The 25,169-nt window shown below is 37.9% G+C and overlaps 1 long non-coding RNA gene across 1 annotated transcript in view; it reads left to right on the top strand.

Moving 5' to 3' along the window:
- Window positions 1-24,950, top strand: part of LOC138174821 (uncharacterized) — an 88,967-nt gene extending 64,017 nt beyond the window's left edge. The window contains exons 2-3 of the long non-coding RNA XR_011171823.1: window positions 23,674-23,740; window positions 24,244-24,950. This is a non-coding gene — a long non-coding RNA (uncharacterized lncRNA). The remainder of the gene's footprint in view (window positions 1-23,673; window positions 23,741-24,243) is intronic.
- Window positions 24,951-25,169: the final 219 nt, after the last annotated feature.

Below are 25,169 nucleotides of genomic sequence, written 5' to 3'. Positions count from 1 at the left end.
CCCATTAATCCCCCAAGCTTCCCAGTTTAAAAGACTGCTCATATTTTTCTGTTGGCTTAACTGTTCCAGAGTTTTTCCTGAGGGAACATTTTCTGGGTTTTTAAAGGTCAATAAGGGAGAGTGAGTGTACCTTACTTCTTACTTCACCATCTTGGCTCCTGGAAGTCTTTTTTATTTTTTAAGAGGGCAATGCTGGTTAGTTCGCTGAATTCTTTTGTGTGTTTTCTTTTTAATTTCTAAATGTAGGCAATATAAAGAAAATGTATAGAAATTTTTAAAAGATTAAAAAACAAATTAAAGAAAAAAGGATACATCAAAGGTATCTGCAATTGTCATAACGGAATCTCGTGTTGGGAAGGAACAACATTGGTGGTTTAATCCAGCCTTTATCTGACAGAGTATCCTCCTCTGCCACAAGTACTCATTGAACCATTACTTAAAGATTTCAGAAAGGAGCTCACAGTCTCCCTCGTGAAGCAGCCCACCACCCTTTTTGAATCACTCTAGTTGTCAAGAAGATTTTTCTTAAATCAAGCTGAAATCTGCCATTGCAACTTGTATCCATTGTTCCTAGTCCAAACCCCTAGAGCAAAGTAGAAGAAATCTAATGTCTCCCACATGGTCGTCACACTTGAAAATCCTTATGTCCCCCAGACATCCTATGGCTGAGCAGTCATGCTACCAAACTATCACAACTTCCTGCCTTTTTCCACAGAATATTAAAAAAATCAAATGTTTCAAACCCACCATCCCCTATCTCTCCAAAAAAGAAGAGCTGCCTTCTTATATTTGGAAGGTAAGAGGAATAACTAAACATATATAAATATGTGTGCATGTGTGCAAGCATATACATATATGTATTTGTGTGTTTACATGCACACTATTTCATTTTCATTTGTAAGCACAGGGCAGACACTTAATAATTGTTTATATTGATTATTATATTGATTGATAGATAAAGAGACAAGCTGGTTACAGAGAGAAAATAGTATAATTGGATAGGAAATGATATGGAATGACCCTCCAAAGGAAGTGAGAGGTCTGGGGTGAGGAATGAGTAGAGAACTTACTTGTAACCAGATATATTTTAAAGAGTATATCCCCTCACAATCTCTGAAGCCCCAGTAGCTCCAGGCCTTTCTCTAGACCTGCCTCATCTTCAGTCACACTAGATTTTCTTCCCCAAAGGGCAGCATAGGTACCTCCCAGGTCTTGGATTTGGGGAGAGCATTTCAGACTTCACACTGATGAATGATATCTTTGATCCAATTGCAAGGTAAGAAAAGGTAAAGAGATGTGCCCTGGAATCACAATTTGGTACTCTTAACAATTCCCTGCAATAACATTTAGCATCAATTATCCACATTACAATTTGGTTTTTACAATACTGTTTTTATTAAAAGACACTTCAGGAACATGGTAGGTTAAATAAGACCTGATCACTTTAAAAAATATAATATTATTTTGATAAGAATATATTTTCTGAGTTCCAAATAACCAAATTAGAAACTTGAAGAGTATAAATCTTAGGTAAGGATGAAATACATCCTTCCAGTGGTTGATGCTCTGTTCCCCCGTGCCCCCCCGAAATAACTTTGCTTTTATAATGTATATAAATTTGGTATTTACTACTATGAATATGTACTGATTTCCTCCAGTAGAATGTAAGCTCCTTGGGGGCAAGAATTAGTTTTGTTTTATAATAGCTAACATCTATGTGACACATTATGTGCCAGGCAGTATAATTATTATCGCATTTGAATCACTAACATACCTAGATACGTAGATGCTATTATTATCCCCAATTTTACAAATGAGGAAATGGAGGCAAGCAGAAGTTAAGTGATTTGCCCAAAGTCACTTTGCTTAGTAAGTACCTGAGTCTAGATTTGAACTATATTTGAGTCTTCCTTACTCCATGCCCAGCACTCTAACCACTGCATCACACAGCTTTCTTTGGATTTACTACAGCATTAACTGTTTTGGGCTCTATTACAGCATAGTCAAGATTGTAATTTGTTACTTAAATATTTGCTGAGAATGAATGAATGAAGTCAGATAATTCCATCCAGAAACAGACCCACGTAGTGAAATGAGCAAAGGATCTTTGCCCTTCCCTTCTTCATTGACTTACCCAATATCTCTATGAAGTACAAATTATCATAGATTAAAGAACACAAGCATTTGTAAATTGCTTCAACTGTACACTCCACAGCCCTCTCTGGAAAGCTTTTAGAGAAAGGGAAAGATCCTTGAGGACTTATTCCAGAATTCCTTCGTAACACTTCCCCAAATAAATATCTCTGATGTAGTTGAAACCAAAACAGCCCCACACAAGTCAGCACCCAGCCCCATTCACCTCCCCTGACTCAACCAAACAGTTTTAGCCTTTAGTTTTTTAACTGAGTGGTCTTGTCACATGGGATTACATTGTCAGAGCCCTTCTGGTGAACTTGAACTATCCAGCTTGTCAGTCAGTGGAGCAGCTTGAGTTCTCCTGCTGATGCTGAAACCACCTCAGCCACAATCCAACAGATGGCAAGGTACCCTTCAGAAAGTAAAAGGAGGGGGAGAGGGATTGCTTACACAGCCTTATCCCTGAGTTTTCTTATTGGTTTATGCCCCAAAGACAGCCCCTGGGTTCCCTCCCCTTCATCTCCACCCCCCATCCCCTGCCCTCTCAGCATCCTGTTCTGAGTACATGCATGCAGAGATGATTCTGGGAACATTAGTACTCTGTCATGCGGGAAGACATCCTGAAAAAGGAAATACCAGTAAACATAAAAACACCAGGGGTGTGGGGTAGGATCTTTGGTAGGACATGTGCAGATACTGCCCAAGAAGTGACTAAGTTGAACAAGGAGAATATAGGAATGACATGGTCCATTGCTGAAGTGCTTTGCAACCCCCCAAACCAGGAAGTACATAGGGGCTTCAGCCTCAGTTTGAAGACCACCAATGAGAGGGAACGCTTTACCTTGCAAGGCAGCTATCCTTCTGTCTTGCTCAAAATATCAGTCTTGCTCAAACTCTTACTCTTAAGAACTCTACACTCAAAATCTGAGAGCATCCAAACAACTTTTGTTTGTGTGGGTTATAGCTATCAATATTTACCGCATTAGAAATTAAAACATCTTGGTATTATTAGGAAAAAAGTTTTCCTGAAATGACTCTTGAAGGGGTTTTGGCCATTCCCAGGGGTCTCTGAAGCAAACATTGAGAATCACTGCTTTAGTGGTCAGGAACCTGTTTATTTGATTATTTGGCAGGGGAGGTTCCCTACACATCAGAGTAAGTTTGACTCTTTGCAACTTCTACTCAAAGTTAGAAAAAATTCAAATCACCCATCGTGGCCACACTTTCATTTGAGGAAACCTAATCAAAGTCACAGTTTTCTGAGAAATTACTATGAGAAACACATTTCCCAAAACTTCTTCAACCCACGAGAAGGCAACTATTCAAATCATTCATAAAATTTCAGTCTCCTGAATGATTGTTAATACATCATATAAGGGGCAGAGAGGGATTTTCTTCTCTGGTTTTACCTAAGATAGAGAATGGATGCATAAAGAGAAACACCTTGGTTTCTTTTTCCAGCTTTGAAGTTTTGAAAAGGTGAACTGTATGTTTAAGTCCAGAAACTTTTTATTGACCTCTGTTGGATATTCAAGTTTTAATTCTTCAGATGTTGTAGTATTCTATAGTTCAGTCATATGATAACAACAATAAAATACTTATAATACTCAAGTTTCTGGGAGATGGAAGGTGTTATTAAAGGAGAGTTGTAATTCCTAAAGGTAATCCAGTGTGTTTTCCTGTTTTATTTTAGGTCCAAATTTTGTCCATTTGAAAGTTTTTCCCAGAACACAAATCTGTAAGTCATTGATGCCATAATTTGGTGAATAATCTTTCTTCATTCACTTGATTTTTCCTATGTGGATGGTTATGCCAAACTTTATTGAGTGGTTACATAACTCTTCCAAGAAGCCCTGATCTACTGTAAGGCTTTTTGCAAATATATATGGAAATAGAAGAATCTGGAGGACTGCTTGTTTCTTCTTCAACTTGAACTCTATGTTGGATCTCTTTCATGTCAGGAGCAAACACGTTTGGAAAACTCATTTTTCACTGTTTTATGCCTTGTCAAATGTTAATCAAAGGGTCACTTCAGAAATTGCCATGTACCCAGGCCATCTCCACAGGGATCTAATATTTGCGGTATTTCTTGCCTAAGATCTCGACCGCATGGAGGATGGGTAGCAGATTGCAGTCAGCAAGGGTCAGCTCTTCCCCATCCAGAACCTTGGGCCTGGAGATATTTTCATCATCTCCATCTCCTCCGGCAGAGGTGTATTCATGTAATCATCCAGTTTCTTCAACTGCCTTTGCCAAGCTTCTTTCAAGAGAGGCATTATCTTGTTGCTTTGTGTTCTTAATGTATGCAGAGAACTTGGAGAAGATGTCAATCCCAGCTGTGCTGAATTCTCTGTGTTTAGCAGCCAGTTTGGGGGACTCCAATCTTGAGGAATAAGACTTCAAAACCTGTATATATTCCCCAGAACTCATTTTTCATATATTTCTTCCCATTTACTATAGGATCTCTTCAAGAGTAGAAAGGATTTCAGCTTTATTTGAATCCCAAGTGTTTAGCATAATTGTTGGCAATTATAAGCACCTAGTAAAGGTTTTTTAATTCATTCAAAAATAGTATAAAAATATTTGCAGAGATTTTCTATTTTTATTCTCTATCCCTTTTACTCTAATTTTTAAATCCCCTCAGGGTGACTTTCTTGATTTTGGTCCCTTTTGTCTAGCTTGTTTCAAACTCTGTTTACCTTCTAAACTTCTCACTATTTTATGAGTTGATACCACTCACAGTTTTCCACTTTACCTTCTTGTAAGTAAACAAGTTCATATTCTGAACTGATATTGCTCTCAATTGCATTATCTCTCCAATTAGACCAAATGTTTGATGATTAAGGTCTTTTTAAAGATGTATTTGGTCTGCTTGAAATAAAAATTGATTTATAATGGTTATGTTCTTAGGAGATTGTTGTAATCTATCCTTTCTTCTATCCGTATTCCATTTTTAAGCCTCTATACCTTGTTAAGCATCAATACATTATCCTGAATCCAGTATTTGGCCACCTACTTTTTCAATGCACCAGTTTAGCAATTACAGATTTTATGACATGGAACTATAGATGAAAGTGTATAGAACAAATGATTTAATTTTAATATTCTCAAAATTATCTTCCAATTATTGGAAATGAAGTAGTAATAAATGAATGTTACTGATAGTATCATTCATTGCAATCAAACAATAGTATGAGTCATATCTTTCTGTTGAAATTGATTCTTTTGTGCCAGTATGCTGCACCAGTCCATAAAACCTCTTCCATGGTATCTCTGACAGGAGGAACTACACTATGGTTGAATACCTCAAAAGATGAAAAATTCAGGAAAAAGATCAATTTATTTTTGGACAGTTCTTATTTCATGAAAATTCTTACTAAAGAATCAATCTCCTTGTAATTTTCACCTATTGTTCTACCTTTAAGAACTATATAAAAACAATTCTTCTTCCCTATACTATTGTTTCAAATATTTGAAGACAAAAACCATACCCTCCTAAGTACGTTCCAGGATAAAGATCCCTGGTATCTTCATTTGTAGCTCTTTTGGAATTTTGCTATGTTCTTCAGTCTTGAGACATTACTTTTTTCTGATCATGTTCTTTGGATTCTTAAAATGTGACATTCCAAACTCAATAGATATAGACTTATCAGTACAGCATAAAACTGCCAACATTATCTCCATTAATCTGAATATCTTACTTCTATCACATAGCATGAAAATTAGTTCATTTTTACCTGTTTTTCACAAACCTCCTTTCAAGAATGATGTCAATACCAGCTCATTAATCAATATTCTTTGAAGACTGTTGCTCAATTCTATCAACAATAAGCATTATTAAACATCTGCTATTATGTGCCCAGCTTGCAGATACAGAGAGAAAGATGAAATAATTTCTGTCTTCAGGGAGGACAAGCACTTCTGGGGGGAGGGTTTTCTGAGCCCTTTTCAGAGCTGCTCATTCAACTTTGGTGTCCACCTATCACTCAACTCTCACCTGTGACCCCAAAAAGCTGTAGTATGTGCAGTATCCACACCCTGCAAAAACTTTCTCGGCAGATGGGCTACACCTGGTTGAGGACAACAAAAGTGTCTCAAACTTAGCTGTGAGTTAGGGGGATGTCTACCCCAAGCGTGTGAAGACTTCCCCCAGTGGAATGGGCAGATAAGAACAATTTATTCCAACAGCAAAGAAAGCAATTAATTCAGGTACTGTGGAGCACTTAGAGCTTGGTCAAACATTAAGTCCCTTAATTGGCAAATGAGAAAAATTAAATCCAGGATTTTACTTTTTCTACCTCTGAAAGGGTGAGGATTTTTCCTTCTAAATAAGAAGTCTTCTATGAAGGTTTTTTCATTTCTCTAAATTATTCTTATATTTTCACAAAGTAATTTGCAGTATGGGGAGGTTCCTTTTTGTCAGAAATGTGACTGAGTCTAAGATAAGATGCAGCACAATAACTATTGTTGATGTTGACCATGTGTCTATCTGAAGTACATTTCCAAATTATAATTTAAGGAATATATTAAATGTTTAATAGCCTGCAGTCTGAAAAAAAAATAAATGCTTGATACACTTTTTTCTTTTTTTTTCTTTTTTTAAGCAATAGGGGTGAAGTAACTTGCTCAAGGTTACACAGCCAGTTATTTCTGGGTGTGGTGCTGAGTATCTGAGCCCAGATTTGATCCAGGTCATCCCGACACTGGAGCCGGTGCTCTTACTCACTGAGCCACCTGGCCGCCCCTAAGCAATTGGGGTTAAGTAACTTGCTCAAGGTTACACGGCCATCTCTGGGTGGGTGCTAAGTGTCTGAGCCTGGGATTCAATCTCCAGGTCTTCTCAACACTGTAGCCAGTACTCTTACTCGCTGTGCTACTTGGCTGCCCCTTGATACACTTTTAAGTTTTTTCTTCCTTATTAACATTTTCTTCATTAATTTCTAGACAATCAACAAATTTAACTCTGATTTATAGCATTTGTAGATTTCTAATGTGTAAATTTTCACAAAAACTTAAAAAAAATCAGCCTTCAAGAGCTAGTTCAAACTTGTTCTAGTACACTACTGAAATTTATATTTATGGAGGACTTCAACTATATATTTAAAATATCAAAGGATGGTAGAGTTTCTTTTTCTTGTATATGGTAGATTTTTCCCTTACAATCTTTGTTAAATCTTGTTAATAATATACCATTTTCTTGTTTCCCTTTCAGTGCTTATAGGAAAGTCTACCCTACAGCCACTCGGTATCAGAAAACTTTAAAAGAGTAGATTCACTGTGACATCTGCTCACGACAACAACTTAGGGTTTTGTAGCATGAGTCCGGTCAGTCCAAAATCCAACTGCTGATTCTGGCTTTTTGTATTTGTGTTTGTGAACAACTGAAGGCTGATTCTGGAAACTGAAATCCACATCTGAAGTGTAGAAATGGGCTTGAGCTTACTTAGAAGATGAAAGAGAAAGATCTGACAAAAGATTCTTCTCCTCTTCCAGCTGTCTCAGAATCTTTTACTAATGCTGGTATCCTGAATTTTGAAATGGTCTTACCATCAATATAGACCAGGATTGCTAATGTCTGCACATTATCAAAATGTCATTGTAGACGATTCTGTGATCTCTGTGCTGTTTTAAAGATAAATGTACTGAAGTCCTTGATAGTATCTCAAGGTGACACAATTAGCAGAGATCTTGGTCATCCTTTGTTTTTGAAGAGGACCTATGATGTGACAGGGTAAATTCTTGATTTATGTATGAATTATATTTAAGTGAGGCAGATCTTGCACTGAGGCATCAGTCTCACTCTCTCTTTTAGTTGCCAAAGTCCAGAGGCAATGCTGGCAATGTGCTGAGATGCCATGGATGATCTTCGCATCTTCAGTGTATGACCAATCTCTAAGCACCACATAACATTGTTCTCATCTTCTCCTGAGGGATGTTTTCACATGCTTGGGGTAGATATCCCTTTAACTCAGCAATGAGTTTGAGGCCTTCAGAGCTACCATAGATAGAAAGTGTCAGAACCATAATCTATTTGTTTCTAGTCTACAATTTTTACCATACTACAATCCTGCCTTGATTGATGAATATGCACAAAACTCATAGATCCTATTCAATCATTTCTCCTTTCTGGGACTTTGCAGAACATGTGTAATCTCCCTTCCACTTATTAACCTCACAAATACTTTAACCTGGCTATAAGTCCTCCTCTAAATCTTGTCCTCTAAGCTAAATAATCCTTCAATTGATGCCCATAAGTCATGAATTTTAGGCACTTCACTATTCTAACAATCCTCCTCAATGTCTTTTCTAAAAACTTGGTGGCCAGACCTGAAAACATGCAGCTCGACAATTGCTTCTTTATTCATGATCATTATGACTCTTCAAGTTAGCTCCCCCATCCCACAAATCCCCACCGTATAACACAGTTAATCAATATTCAGCTTGCAAGCCCCTAAAATACCCAAATATGTCTCAGTGAAACTTCTATCTACTTAAGCTACTATACATAAGAGTTTAAGGGAAAATGTCAGATTCTTTACAGGGTATTAGCTGATTTTACAGAAATACATTAGTAAAAACATTTGGCCTGACACTTCCTCTTCCTTTAAAGGCCCTTTTTGATTTAGAATTACATATTGCCTTATGAAACCAATGGACTTTTGCCTCATCAATACTACCCTCTGGATTTGGAACAGTTGTATAGAAGATTATAGATACTCTAGTAAGGAAGAGGGTAATTACATATAACTTAAGCTGAGGGAAGTAAAGACATGCCAGTCTTCTGAGCTCTTCCTCCCTTTTGCTTCCTTCTTGGTGTCAAAAGAGATGGTGAAAGACCTCTTTGGCTTTAATTGAGTATTTCCCTCTCTCTCCTTCTGTTGGTTGGAGCTAGGCCATCTACTTGTTTTTCTGTCAAGATCAGCCTGACTGCACTCAAGAGGATTTATCTAATTCTATCTGTGACCTTGGGCAAGTCTCTTAATCTCACAGTTCTCAGTTTTCTCATGTGTGAATCGAGTGGATTGGGTTAGATCATCTCGAAGACTTCTTCCAAAGGTGACATTTCATGGGAGATAATGCAATAAAATGAAGTGAGCGATAGATTTCTAAACAGGGGCCCTGGATTTGACTCTTACCACTTAACTACTTGTGGGAATTTGACTTAGTCACATGTCTTCTCCGGGACTCCGTTTCTTCTCCTCATTGCCTTTTTGGTCCTCCTTTGCCATTTGAGTCAGTCTGTTTTTTAAGGTATTATTTTCTTCAGTCAGGCTGTTGACTCTCATTTCATAATTTTCTTGCATTGTTCTCATTTCTCTTCCCAATTTTTCCTCTACTTCTCTTACTTGGTTTTCAAAATCTTTCTTAAGTTCCTCTATGGCCTGAAACCAGCTTGTATTTTCCTTTGAAGCTTTTGGTGCAGGAGTTCTGACTTCACTGTTTTCCTCCTGTTCCATGCTTTGCTCCTTTTTGTCCCCAAAATAAGAATGTAATGTTGGAATCTTCTGTCTGCTTTGTTTCCTTTGCCTGCTCATTTTGCCACTCAATTACTTGAGTTTTGGGCTTTTTGCCACAGTAGACTCTGCCACCAGTCAGGGGAGCTTTCGTCCCAAACGCTGGGATTTTCTCAGCTGCTGGATGGACTCCGTTTCTTCATCTATAAAGTGAGTACAATAGCCTAGATCAGGGGCTGGGAACTTGTGGCAGGTTTCCCCTCCCCTGGACTATGTCTAGGGTTCTTTCCAGCTCTAAAACTACGATCCTTTGGTACTCAATATGCTATTGATTATTTTCTTTCTAATACCAGATCCTGGTTAAAAAAAACCTATCCCATGTGATTCAATAAAGCTGTTAGTCCATTTCTCCATTAATCTCTAATACTAGAATAATTATAGAAATATTTCCTCTAAGTTAAAAGCTGTCTGGTACTTAAAGTTCCTAGGATATCAGTGATTATTAACTAGTTTGTCATTTCATATGAATAGAAAAAGAGATTTGCAATATATCTAGGTTTGCATTTGTATCCTAAGATTCAGTGGAAAATGTGACTCCTTCTGCTTTTCTATATATTTCCAATTTAATAAATAGCATACTAATGAGAAGTGTTTTAAGGAGAGTTTGTGCAAAATGGGACACTTCAAAGCTAAGTAAGATCAAAATGTGATGAGGGCCACTGGATGGAACAAGCATGAATACAATATTGTCCTGTTGATGTTGGCTTGAAATTTCAAGTGTTTTTTACCTGTATCAGTGTCTCAACTTTGTATCAGTGTTAAAGCCCTGAGACTCCAAATGAAAAGAATTACCCTGCCTTTTAGAGAGGTCTATCCCCTCTAACCTATCAATTGTGCCTTCTTTTAGATTGTAGCCCTCATGCCTTCTTCGTTGATGGACTTGTTTTAGGCCCAAGAAACCAATCTTCTGATAAAAAAAGTTTTCTCCCTAAAATTTAGCAAACTAAGTAAAATTCTCCTCTACAGTGGATAAAATTTTAGGCTTGGAATGAAAAGATACCTGGTTTTGTTATCTTGTCGCTCACATTTGTTATCAACTTCCAAAAATTTATTTTCATACAGCTCCAGTCATTATCCTCTCATGCTCATTGTATGCTGCGCATGATTTTCATTAAGTAGGCCAGCCTAGAATATTTCATAAGCTGAAGGTATCCTCTGTTCGATGGATAAGTTGGGAGGGATCTTTTAACAGACTGACTTCGGGTAGAAGAGATATGGGCTCAGATATAGATATATACAACATAGATATATGATTGTCTATTCCGGGTAATATTTAATGTGAGACAAAGTGAGCCCAAACGGCTTATTCTCCTGAAAACTAAGGAGCATAATGTCTTCCAATAAATGCTGAAACTGACATGAAAGGAGGATCCAGGAGCATCATCGTTACTTTCAAGATTAAAAAAAAAAAAAACAGTTTTCACATGACTTTAGTGACCTCTAGTGATCTATGTGGAAAGTGAAGGTCTTTTTGGAAACATTTTTCCTAGGAGTTATTTCTCCAGTCAGAGGTTGGCATTCAACAATCTCTAAATTAAAGGCAGAACTGACCAACTTGTTTGAGTTCCCACTTTTAGAGGCAGAGAAGCTATTACTAGCTTAGAGATATCAATTTGACATCAAACATAAATAAAAAGGAAACTACACAGAAATGGGATACTTGTATCTGCATTCCTCTGGGATATCAAAAATATTTCATCTGAAATGGGGACCCATCAGATACAAAGGTTGTCATAACCACTTATATTTATGCCACATGGTCTTTTTAAAGACTACCTCTAGTTGCCAATGCAATTTCTACTCTTGTAAGTTTTATTGGTCCAGAATTCAGCTAGTTTCATCATTCTTCCCTATGATCAGAACTGCTGTTTCAAGGTATACCATCCCACACAATTTTCAGGTATCTTGACAAATTACATGCTGAGAGAATGGTGGAAGGAAACAGTGAACAGGACGTAGCCTCAACCTGACTCCATCTCTTGCTCCTTGTGTGACCTTTGGGGTTCCCCCTCTGCACCCAAATGAGGGAGCTGACTTGGAAAACTCTTAAAGTTCTATTCAGTCCTAAGTAGATGACAGTCTTAAAATCTATGACCCAAAGGTATGACTACCAAAGTTTGTATCTGGGACAAGTGGTCCTAAAACAGAGGGTGAGGTTCTATTGCAGAGACCACTGAGCCACAAAGGGTAAGGGATTCAAAGAAGTGAATCGTGGGACATTACAATGTTTCTATGCCGTTGTTGGCTATGTAAAAGCAATTGAATCAGTAGAACAAAATACAGCTTTCGTGGCTGTTCTCCAACAAAATGCCCCTCACCTGTATGGTAATATTACACAAAATACAACAATAGAGATCATTTGATTGATTATCTTTGGTATATCAATATATAGAGAGATATATGCTTTCCAAAGGGAAGGGCTGGGAAGGAGTTTGTGCTATGCGGGAAAAGTTGCCCTGAGACACTGAAAGTTTTCTAAGGTTGCTGAATGACTGTTTATATTTTAAGCAGACTCTAAATGTGGTTACCCTTGGACAAAGATCTGTCACCCCTCTCTAGTTAATCTCAATTTTTAAAAAAAAACCTATCTTAGAACTATATTCTATTATATCTAGCTTTAAATGATTTGGTAAATGCTTTCTGGTTTTGCTTACACATTCATCTGTGCCCACTTTTGGAGTGGCCCTAAATTGGCAGGCTCACTGCCAAGCATAGAATTCCTGAATTCAGAATATAAACATGCAGAGGCAATCAGGCCCTTTGGAACTGAAATAATCCTTGGAGTAAAAGGGAGAAAGCATAAATTTCGGCTTTAAAGACCTCCTAATATAAGATTGTTCTAATTAAGTATTATTTTTATAGAGATGTAGGATTATATGTTAGGTGGCACAGTGGATAGAGCATTAGACCTGGCATTAGCAAGACCTGAATTCAAATCCAGCCTTGAATACTTATTTGGTGTGTGACTTTGGGCAAGCCATTTAACCTCTGTTTCTCTTATTTTATTCGACTGTAAAATGTCAGTCATAATAACACCTACGGACAACTATGTTGTGAGGAATGAATGAGATATTATCAGTAAATTATTTAAAAACTATGGCAAGTATAGAATAGAAATTATAAAAATATCAGCAGTTGTTACTATTAATTATCACATGTTTTGAGTCTGGAAAGACCTTAGAGACCATCTGGTCCATCTCACTCATCTTACAGATGAGTAAACTGAGGTTGAAAGAGGTTAACTGACTTATGCAAGGTGACACAGGTCACACAAGGTCACACATTAGGGAGTATGAAATTTTTTGAAGCTCTGTGATATGATGAATTTACACACATATACATAAATGGTGATGCATGTATATAGATTATATATATGGTGACATGCTTACATATATGCATGTGTTTATATATTATACATGTACATGGATAGATATCTCTGTATGTAGATATCACTCTAGTGTATATAGATATCTCTCCCTAGTGATAAAGGCCCTCAGGGATGAACATGAGAAGGGAAGAGGAGAGCAGGAAAGGTATTTTGGTTGGATATAAATACCCTGAAGGAAAAATTAGAGGAAGGAAGCTGGCAATTTCGCAGCTACTTAAAGAGCTAAGTAAGTGGCTTAAGTGGCTAAGGCCACTGAGATTGAGCTGGTTACAAGGAAGCTCAGTCAAGGAAGATCATGGAGAAAAGGCTGAGAACAGACTTGAGCATGCGTCTGACAAACATGAGGAAGAACATGCTGATCTGGAGCAGTCAAGACAGAGATCTCAGGAATTCTGTGAAGAAAGAGCTGAAAGTATGGGCTGGAGGGCAGAAGGCAAGAGGGTCTGCCTTCAGGACTAGAGAAATAGAAGCAGGAGGAGGCAGAGGATGGAAGAATTCTGAAGGACAAGCCATGGAACACAGGGTCAGCCTCTCAAAAATGACCCCCCAGGAAAGCTCAGACTAATTGGTGGCACTGAAGAGGAGAATGGGCAAGTTAAAGCAGAAATACCAGAGCACAAGCAGCAGACCCACCAGCAGCTAGAACTAGGGAACATCACTTGGGAATGAGGAAGATGAGCTGGGAGAATTTCCTACGAGGGTGAGGAGAATTCAGAATGACAGCCTTCAAAAACAGCATGAGAGAGACACAGACAGAGACACAGAGAGCGTGACAGTGAGAGACAGATACAGAATGACTGTGAGAGACACAGAAATACAGAGAGACAGAGACAGAGAGACAGATACAGAGACAGAGACAGAAAGACCAAGAAAGACAGTGAGACAGACATACAGAGATAATGACAGTGAAAGAGACAGTGACAGAGAGACAGAGACTGAGAGAAAGACAGAGAAAGACAGAACTCCTGAGTATCAAGTAATGAAACCATCTCTTGCCACACTATGCATGGAAGTTTGCCTGGGAAGCTGTGAATGAGAAAATACTAATGCTCCTATGTCTTGACAGAAAAGGAGGATTTTTCTTATCTTTGCTATTTTATTTTTTAAATATTTGTCCCCCCATGCACAACAGTAGGTGGCTCCCCAACCTGGGAACCATCTCAGGGCTTTCATTGTATTTTACCATTAAAAAAAAGTCACTATTTTCTAAAACAAATTACAACATAATATGTATAGTATGTATATGTATAATATACATTGCATATGTATAGTATGTATGTATAATACAATATATACATTTATCAATATAATTCATTATTTTATCAATACAATTAATTGCACTAATATGTACAATATGTACATTTGTGGATGCAATACATAATTATATATTTTATATATAATTATTGTAATATAGTTATATATTGTGCTTAATTCCAAGGGTGACATTGACAAGCTGTGGCCAGGCTGGTAAGAGTGGAAACTATGGAAAACACAAGGATTGTTTGCAAGAGCTGAGAATGTTTAACCAAAGGGGCAGAAGACTTATGGGGAGGTGTTTATAGCTGTCTTCAACTATTTGACAGGCTGTCAAATGGAAGAGCAATTGGATTCTGTTTTGCTTTTCCTCAGAAGGAAGAAGTAGATTGAAGTAACTGAGAAAGAGACTTCGGTTCTATAAAAGAAAAAAATATCTCTACCTACCGAAGCTGTCCAAATAAGGAACGGGAGGCTACTTCTAGGTGTATTAGGATTGTAGATTTTCAAGAAGAAACTGGATGGAACTTCATGTTGGAGATACTGTAGGGGGGACGTGTGCTCTCTCATTCCTAGGTTAAATAAGATGACTTCTGGGGGGTGGTCTTCTAACTCTTAAAGTTAAGATTCTGATTTATACCCCCTTTAGCTTCTAGTCCTCAAAAGACACAGGATCACATGGATTTGGACGAATTTACCAAAGATGTAGATTCATACTTTCTCATCCTGTATAATTCATGTTGATGTGTTTCCATGTTCCACCCAATGTTCTAGAGGTCTTCTTCTAGGGTTTTTTTATTGTTTATTTGTTTTAACATGACATTGGAACCAAGACATCACTCTGGTTGTCCATTCATTAAACTTCACTGCCACTGCGTGATCAGCCCAATTCCTTTTCTGATTATGCATTTCTTAGATAATATCACCAAGGATACTTGTGCATAGAATGAGCTGGAAATATACTGCAGATCTTTTTAATGTTCCTATGTTTCAATCCATTGTCACTGAATCTTTTTATGGAATCTTGTATGATGATAGCACATGCATGGGAGATTTCTTTTAAAAGGAGAGCCTCTAAGTTGCTCTACTCATGCTTTTTCATAGAAAACAGAGAAGCCCAGTAACATCCCAATATTTTTCTGTGCACCTGTCAGACAATTTTGTGACTGTGAAATGTCTGCTGCTGACTGTAGTTTGTGAAAACCTGTTTCTTCCCTTATCTTTTTTTTTATCTTTATCAGTAAGTATCTTCCATTCTTTCAGCTCTCTTGACATTGGATCCCTCAATATTCCCCAAACTATGCTGCCTCCAGCATAGATTTCTTCTATGCATTCTTAGTATAATGTATAATCTTTAGTAGTATTTTGACTCCCTTCATTTAGTGCATAAGAGATTGAGATATTAGAATTTAAATGTGACAGTTATAGATCCAGTCAAGGTGCCTGCCTGAATGGAGGCCAATTGCCCAGTTACTAAGCATCTATTCCGGTAAAAAACTTGAATTTGCACCAGACTAAATAATGATCAACAATTCTAATGAGAAACTATAGTAAGTATATTTTTCAACCCTGGAGCTGTATCAAAATCTAGTCAGAAGCTCACAGGCAACAAGAGTATAGCTAGTAAAGGCAGCACTAGTGTTTGAAAGTCTTCCAAGTGTAACCAGTGACCAGACAGATGTGTTTTGTACCTAAGAAACCCAATGTCTAAAGGCAGCAGGAGTTATGGGCTACACCAAGAAGTACCGAAGTGGCCAGACCTTCCTTATGGTGGTTAGAAAGAAACTTGGAAGTGGCAGAGAGCAGCCATAAGTAGTGACCAGTGTACCAACAGAATTTTCTGACTCCAGGATCAGGGGCTCTAAGTTCCTTAGTGCTGTGTCCTGAAATGTCATAGAGGACCCTGAAACTCTAGAGCTCTGAACCTCAAGACGGGGGAGGTGGAGGAGGACTGGTGTAACTCTCTTGGTTTAGCACAGGGACTCAAGTCATTGAGAGTCAGTCCAGACAGGGTCAAACAGAAGCACAGCATGACACAGAGCCTAGAAACATCAACCACTATTAAAATAACACAGTAGATTCAGAAATCTCCAAATAGAGAGGGAATAACTTCATAACAACTTGAAAACAGAGTCCAAAAGAAAGAAATGAAATTTCCACAAGGACATGAATACTAAGAAGAAACAAAGCAAAAAGAAAATACAGAATAAAAGCTCAGGAGTAAAGAAATGGATAAAAAACAAGCAGCGTGGAAGAGAGAATGGTAAGCCCAGCCTAAATTATGGACTCCCTGAAAACTGAAATAGACCAAATAGAAATCAGTGACTGTGAAACAAAAACTATTAGAACACAAAGTTTTAAAGAAAAAGTAGAAAAATTTAAGATAATTGATTTGAAAATTGACCCAGAAAACAAGTTGTAGAAAAATATGTAAAGAATCTTTGTTTCCCCCAAAACTACCATTAAAAAAGCAACCCTGAATGCTATTTTTAAGATATGCCCTTAGAAACAGAGGGACAAAGTGAAAGTAGAAAAAAAAATCACAGAGATCCTATATCCTAAACCTAGAGCTCAAAAATCAAAGCTAAAAATACTAAAGTAGCAAGAAAAAAAAGACAGTTCAAGTTCCAAGGATCACACAAGACACAACAACTTACAATATAAACAAGTGATGTTAAAAAATATATATTTTAAAAAGCAAAACATGGAAAAGAGATCCAGGAGAGATAATCTGAGAATCGCAGGCCTACCAGAAAATCATGATGAAAAACTGAGCCTGGACAAAATTCTTCAAGAGCTGGTTAAAGAAAACTGTCCTGAGATACTAGAACCTGAGGGTAAAATAGAAATCGAGAGAATACACTGGTCACCTGCTGAAAGAGATCTCAAACTGAAAAGTCTTCGAAATTTTGTGGCCAAACTCCCGAACTACCAGATAAAAGAGAAAATACTTCAAGCAGCCAGAAAGAAACAAATCAAATATTGAGGGTTCACAGTGAGGGGTGCTGATAAGGGAATACTGAAGGAGGCTCTGGTCAAAAGGAAAACTATTAAGCGGGGAAGGGGGAAAGGAAGAAAACTATGAATATTAACAGTGGTGGGAATAGTATAGAGGGAAAGAAACAGATAACAATCATAACTGTAAATGTGAATGGAATGAACTTTCTCATAAAACGGAGACGGATAGCAGAATGGATTAGAAATCATAATCCTACAATATGCTGTTTACAAGAAACACATCTGAAACAGAGGGATACACACAGGGTAAAGGTAAAAGGCTGGAGTAAAATGACCTTATTAAAAATGACCTAATTAAGGGGCGGCCAGGTGGCTCAGCAAGTAAGAGCACCGGCTCCAGTGTCGGGATGACCTGGATCAAATCCGGGCTCAGATACTCAGCACCACACCCAGAAATAACTGGCCGTGTAACCTTGAGCAAGTTACTTAACCCCGATTGCTTAAAAAAAATGACCTAATTAAAAGATAAGGAAGGAAACTATATCCTGTTAAAAGACACCATCGAGAATAAAGCAATATCACAAATTAACATAGGCACCAAGTGGTGTAGCATCCAAATTCCAAGAGGAGAAGGTACAGGAAGTAATGGAAGAAATAGATAGCAAAACTATACTAATGGGAGACCTTTATCTCCACCTCTCAGAACTTGATCTTTCCCCATCAGTCTTATTCCTCCTAAGTAGCTTAAAAGTCCCTCTTTTTGTTAGGCAATAACAAGGCAATAACCAGCAGGTCCTGGATCTATGATTTTAATGGTGGAGAGCAGAGGGCTCACCCACTGCCCATTGGATTACAGCCCACAATCCTTAAGTCACAATAAATAGCACTTTGAGAGAGATAATTTTATTGGGATATTTGGGTCATCAGCTGATTGGCACTAGCTAATCCATACAGTTCTCTTCGTTGAGTAAATGTAAGGCTCTGGGACTCAGCATACCCCTGCTTATGTAATAGCTAACATTTATATCGCACACTATACCAGGCACTGTACTAAACACTTTATAATGAGAATTTGAAACTTAAACAGTCCTGCAAGAGAGGTGCTATTATTCTTCCTATTTTGTATGGAACTGAGGAAAACAAACTATGGATTTGGGATGGAGAGGAAGGGATGCCATGGTCAGACCTGTGAGTTAGGAAAATCACTTTGATGAGTGAATGGAGAATGATTTGGAGTAGGGAGAGACTTGAGGCAGGCCCACCCACCACAGCAAGCTATATAGCAAAATAGTCCAAGAGTGAGATGATGAGAACCTGCTCCAGGAGAGAAGGGTGTGCATTGAGAGATGTTGCCAAGTCTTGGCAATGGATTGGATAGATATGAGGCATGAGAATGACTGAGGAGTTAAGGGTGACTACTAGGTTTCAAGGTTGAGGGAGTGGAAGGATGGTGGTACTCTCTACAGTAATATGGAAATTGGGAGATGTGAGGGTTTAAGGAAAAATCAGTTCTAGCATATCTCTCTGTTCTCACCAGTTCTCTTTCTTTGTTCTTTGGGGTCTCTGCCACACTGGAACTCTTACAATCCTGAAAAACAGAACCTATATATTGATTCTGTCTTTCCCTCCAGAGTCTCGCTACCATAGTCTCACTATGATATAAACAGGTATAAAATCTCATGAAAAATGGGGTCTCTTTCCAGAAAGTTATTGAACTTTAGAGAAACTATTATGGGAAATGTCCCATTCCCCAGCTCAGTCATTTGTGCTACAAATGAAAAAAATCTCTCTCTAGTCTTTCCCTTTTTTCAGCAAGTCAATCAACCAAGTCAACTGAAAGACAATGTAGGCATTTTAGTATTTTTAATTGATCATTTTCTAAGAGATCTTAAAGCAAAAATTTTAAAACTAGTTTCTTCAAATCTACTAGCTTTCCCCTTATGTCAACAATAACCTCCTGGATTCACTTAGACACAAAGATTCACAAGATTCGGAGCTGAAAGGGAACTTAGAAATGATCTGAACGAAATCCCATCAAATAAAAGCTTGCTGAGGATGGGGAAGGGCAGGGGAGAAGGGGGGTAATAAGTTACAATGCTCGGGAAGTACAAAGGTGCTAGAGAATATTAGGGTGGTGGTGTTTAAAAAAAAGAAAACAGAAAGATTATTTTATACTGCACTGCTTTGTAGCTCTTGTTAATTTGTAAATTTTTCAGCTATCTATAAGCGTGATAGGTAGAATGTTTCATGTTCTTCAAATTTGCTTTATTATATATTTAAAGGGAATAGAAAGTTGTACATAATAGATTTACAGTTTCATGTGCAATCATCTTTTTTATTCTATGTTATAGAAATGCTTATTTTCTTTCCTAAATTCAGAATAAAATAAATAAAATTTTTAAAATTATGATTAGGCAAAATACGCTTAACTGATTCAAGCCCATTGGAAATATGCACCATGAATACAAATAATGCAGGCACTTCAGAGGATTCCTTAGTCACATTAATCAGGCATTAGTTGCCCTTCATCTTACTCCCCTTCACACACTTTTTATTCCAAACCGACTTTCTCTGTATTTCCTTCCTCAATTCCATATCTTTGCTCAGGCTGTCCCCTCTTGTTTAGAAGGCTTTCCCTCCTCATCTTTGCTTCAGGGAATCCCTAGTTTATTTTTAAAACCAACTTCATGAGGAAATCTGCTATATTTGTTAGTATTCTCTATCCCCTAAGTTATATTGTTGTTGCTTCCTAATTGATTTTATTTTCAATTTAAGGAACAAAACAAGCATTTCCATAACACTATACAATAAAAAAATAATGATTGCACATGAATCAACAAATCTAACATGTTGCTTCCCAATATACAATAGTTATTATGCAAATTTCCCTTTTTTTCTTCCCCTTCCATACCTCCCCCACTCAGAGATGGCTACTATTACACATACACATACACACACATATATTGGGTGTTTATATGTGTTTTCATTTTGGTACTGGTTGTCCTCAAAGAGTACCAAAATGACATCACTACACTAGAGTCAAGTTTCCGTATGTCTGATTGTGGCTGATCAGACTAATATGACATTGGAATGTTTTAGCTCAGTTCAGGCACAAAGAGTTCATGTGAACATCTGGGGTGGATTCTCTGAATTTGTGCATCTTGGGTTTCTTTAAAGCTACTTCAATTCTGTTTTGTTCATAGAGCACCGAATCTTCTCTGATGTGTGCCTGCCATGCTGAGCAGTCCTATGGCAATGTATGCCATGTAATACAATCAATTTCACAGTTCTTAAGAGATAATATTGTCCTTGTATCAATTCTTGTGAACACCATGTGAATGCTTGCCTTGTGTGAGTTCTCCACAAAACAGTCTTTTTGGCAATCATACGTTTTGCATTTGAACAATGTGGCACAACATTCGCTGAAGAAGAGTTGGAGTGCTTGGCAGTTTTGTTTTTTTTTGAGAAAGGACCTCAATGTCTGGTATCTTACCTTGCTAGGTCATCTTCAGGATCTTCCTAAAACAATTGTGTGTATACACATATATGTGTATGTGTAAAATTATTCTATACATGCACATTTATCAGCTCTTTGTCTCGATGCAGACAGCATTTCTCTTCATATGTCCTTTACTTTTAATTCGTGTATTTATGATAGTCAAATAAATTAGTTGCTCAGTCATTTATAGTGTATAGAGTTGTGTTTTCCTTTCTCGTTTTGTATCATACCATTAAAATGTGAGCTCTTTAAGAGAATAGAACATTTTGTTTCTTGTCTTTGTATCCCTACCTAGTGCCTAGCACACTGCTGAGTTACATGCAAATATACCAAGTATTCTCAGTGTGCTCTAGAAATGTCAATCTAAGCCAAGGATAAAAAAGCCAATTTCCCAGGAGTTCTATCAGGTAAATTCCAAGCACTGTGAAATTGGGGAAAAAAAAAAAAAACATCCAACCCTGACTTCAGAGTGGAAGAAGAATTGGAATGGGGAGAGAGTTGAGGCAGGGAGACCAAAAAGATAGCAATTGGGATAGTTAAGGTGACAAGTGATTAGTGATTGCTTTCAGTTCCTTCAGCCCCTCCACATTTACATGTAGAGTCCAAAACATTTGCTTTTACTCCTTTGGCAAAGTGAGTTTTCATTTGCTCCCATTGGTTTAAAGGGCAGAAAACTTTCATACTCAATTTAAACAAAAACAAGCCAAAGTAAAAGAGTGGCAATGTGTGCCTTTCAGATATCCAGGTAAGAGGAAAGTGTATGTCTAAGATCTTAGATGTACTCCTTGTTTTTGCTGAATTACATGCAAATATACCAAGTATTCTCCAAATAAGTCAACCAAAGTCAATGATGAAAAGAAGAATTTCTCAGGAGTTCTTTGAAGTATGTGAATTCTAAGCACTGCTTGCCTTACTTTTCTTTCAGCCCTCCACATTTACGTGTAGATTCCAGAACTTTTACTTTTACTCCTGTGGCAAAGTGCGTTTTCATCTGCACCCATTGGTTTAAATGGCAGAAAACATACATAATCAATTTAAATGAAAACCAGCCAAAGTAAAAGAGATGCAATTTGTGTCTTTCAGAGATGTAGCGAAGAGGAAACTTTGTATCAAACATCTTCTATGGGCTCCTTGTTTCTGCTGAGTTACTGGCCAATATACCAATTATTTCACAGTGCTCTATAAAACTCCATGTATGTCAATGATGAAAACACGAATTTCTCAGGAATTTTTTGAAGTACTTGAATTCTAAACAGTGCTTTACTTAGAGTTTCTTCAGCCCTCCACATTTCCATGTAGATTCCAGACATTTTCCTTTTATTCCTTTGGCAAAGTGCGTTTTCAATTGGCTCCCATTGGCAGAAAAATGTGTACAATGAAATGAAAACAAGTGAAAATAAGAGATGCAATATGTACCTTTCAGAGAGCTAGGTAAGAGGAAACTTTATATCAAAGATCTTCGATGTGCTCCTTTTTTCTCCTGAGTCACATGCCAATATACCAAGTATTATCATTGTGCTCTTTAAAGTAAATCTAAGTCAATGATGAAAACGCGAATTTCTCAGGAGTTCTTTGAAGTACGTGAATTCTAAGCACTGCTTTCCTTACTTTTCCTTAAACTCTCCACACTTATGTGTAGAGTCCAGACTGTTTGCTTTTACTCTTTTGACTAAGTGTATTTTCATCTGCTCCCGTTGGTTTCCATAGCAGAAAATATACATATTCAATTTAAACAAAAACAAGCCAAAGTAAAAGAGAGGCAATGTGTGCCTTTGAGAGACCTAGCAAAGAGGAAACTGTGTCAATGATCTTCGATGGGCTCCTTGTTTCTGATGAGTTACATGCAAATATACCAAGCATTCTTAGTATGTTGTAGAAATATCAATCTAAGCCAATGATGAAAACATGAATTTTCCAGGAGATCTATCAAGTACTTGAATTCCAAGCACTGCTTCATTTACTTTTCCTTAATCAGAGGCTGATTAAGCTTCTTTGCTTGTCAGAACTTTAAGAATGCTCAATATCAGAGAAGTTCCATATCTGACAAGTGGTGGATCTTATGGTAGCTGAATCTCACCTTTGAAATGTTGTGGTTCCCCATCCCCAGACAAGATCTGCTTTAGTTCATATCATAACTGAAGTGATAGGACATAGACCTGTGATGTTCCTGGGTGATAAAACTCTACCATTTAGCAACATGAACCTTCTCTGCAACTTTGGTCTGAGAAAGTTGCCTGGAGCATTGAACTTATAAATAACTCAGTGAGGATTACCTAGTGGTCCACCTAGAGGATCACCCTAGCCTTAAAATCGGGTCTTCTAGAGTCTGAGGTCAGCTTCTTTATGCACTATACTGCACTGTCTCTTGTGGAAAAAAAAGTGTTGATAGCAAAGGAGAATTAAGAAATGAAGTCTGGGACCACTTTTTTGAAAGGGAGGGGTAGTGTTTGTTGGATTCCTTGATCCCCTACTATGTTAATTGGCATGATTTCTGCCCTCCTTCAGACACTAGCTGTGTACTAGACAAAGCACTTCACCTCTTAGCCTAATTTCCGTCATCTGTAAAATAGAAATAATAACATTTCTTCACAAGGTTGTTGTGAAGCTCAAATTGAGATGTGTAAGTAAAGTGCCTTGTAAACATAAAAGAATTACATATAAATGCTCCCTATGATTAATTAATTATTCTCTGGTGTGGCCTTGTTCTGTTGGAGCAAGGACTTCTGGATAAGCATGGAAAGCCCAATGACAGAACACCCATGGCTTGGAAGGATGACTATATGGACTATAGGTGATAGGCAGCATTTGGCCTCTGGGGATGACCAAACATCACCAGGTACTCTAGGACTTGGAGGTACCACTGAAGAGGTAAAAGCACAGTGGCAGGGAATTGGGCTTCAAGGATACTGCTTCCTCTCTTTCAGTGTAACTGTCAAGAAAGAACAATATGCAGTCCCAGTGGAACCCATGAAGACAGTAAAGACAAGGAAGGTGACTAATACGTTCTAATTCATAATAATGTGATGAATAAGGCTGTTCATTTAAACCTCCTTTGGGCACACTTGGGAAGCAACAGGCTGTAAGCTCTAGCAATGTGTGGGACTTTTCAAGTTAGAAATAAATCCACTCAGTCAGATAGCAAAAGTCCAGTACTAAAGGGGCCTAAACAGGATAGCAGCCAACCTAAGGAAGGGTTTGCATGTCTGACACATTCAGAAATCTGGTCACACAGAAAATGTCAGTGAGATAGGAATTACTGGAGGATCTGGTAAAAGTGGTGGGAGATGAATTCCAGGGGTTAGTGATGGGTAATCAGCACATTGGGCTGATCACCTGGACAGTTGATCACTTGGTTCTGGTCATTTAATCACTTCCCTCTTAGAAAATGCTGTAGGTATAAAAGACTATACAGGGGTTTGGTAACTCTTTGTAACACCACGTTTTTTAATTGTTCTACACTAAATGTAGGGTTAACTTTCGTTTTTTTTTAATAGAAGAAACGAGAAGGGGAGAATGAAGAGGAAGAGGAGGCTGAGTATAGTGGTTATAGTGATTAAGGAGATTATGGTGACAATGATGAAGAGGATGAAGAAAGCAAAGAGGAGGAAAAAGGCAGTGAAGATAAAGAGGCCAGTGAGGAAGGTACAGCTGGTGAACTGGAGGAAGAAGAGGAGCAGGCGGTGGTGGTGAGAGGAGATGGTGATGGAGAAGGTGTTGAAGAGGAAGATGCTGTTGAGGAAGATTATGGTGATGAAGATGAAGGAGGAGAAGCAAGACAAAGACAAACAAAAAAGAGTAGGCCAAAAGTGTGGTAGAGAGAACAAGCAAATTAAAGGATTCATTATGTATTCCAGACAAGTGAAAGGAAGTGACCTTGCATTGGTTTGTGCCCTGGCATGGGTCTAACCTGAGAGTTGTTTTGACCAAGTTACACCACTATAACTAGAATATTCAAACTATTGCTAATCGAATCACGCTGAATACACAAACACTTGTTCCATTGGGTGGGTTCCATATTTGAGACTGGCAGAGTGCTCACTGTGTCATTGCCCTGCCATTGTGTAACCAACTAAACTTTCTTGACCTACCTTTAGGTCACAGAGAGCACCAAGAAGAAGAAAAAGAAGAAAACCAGGCTAATGGCTAAGGATTCTGAGTAGTGAGTGTCCTGCTTGGGAGAGATGGTGGAAGCCTTAACCAAGAATAAAACTGATATTCCACAGCAGTATAGGGAATGACACTGCAACTGAAGGAGTGGTGGCCAGTGTCGTGCCATTGACTCTGCTAATGGGAATATACTGTGGGGTTTTGTGGTGTAGGGATAGGGTAATCCCATCTTGTCCTGTTTTAAGGATATTTGCAAGGGCATGTGTGAGAAATATATGCAAAACTGCCTGTCAGAGTAGCAGATTCTGTACTA

Source organism: Petaurus breviceps, unplaced genomic scaffold (genome assembly GCF_028583685.1).
Source record: "Petaurus breviceps papuanus isolate PSGF00001 unplaced genomic scaffold, PetGlider_PUasm1.0 76, whole genome shotgun sequence".
Taxonomy (NCBI): Eukaryota; Metazoa; Chordata; class Mammalia; order Diprotodontia; family Petauridae; genus Petaurus; species Petaurus breviceps.
Note: the sequence above shows the minus strand (reverse complement) of the source record. Positions and strands in the feature narration are given on the sequence as shown.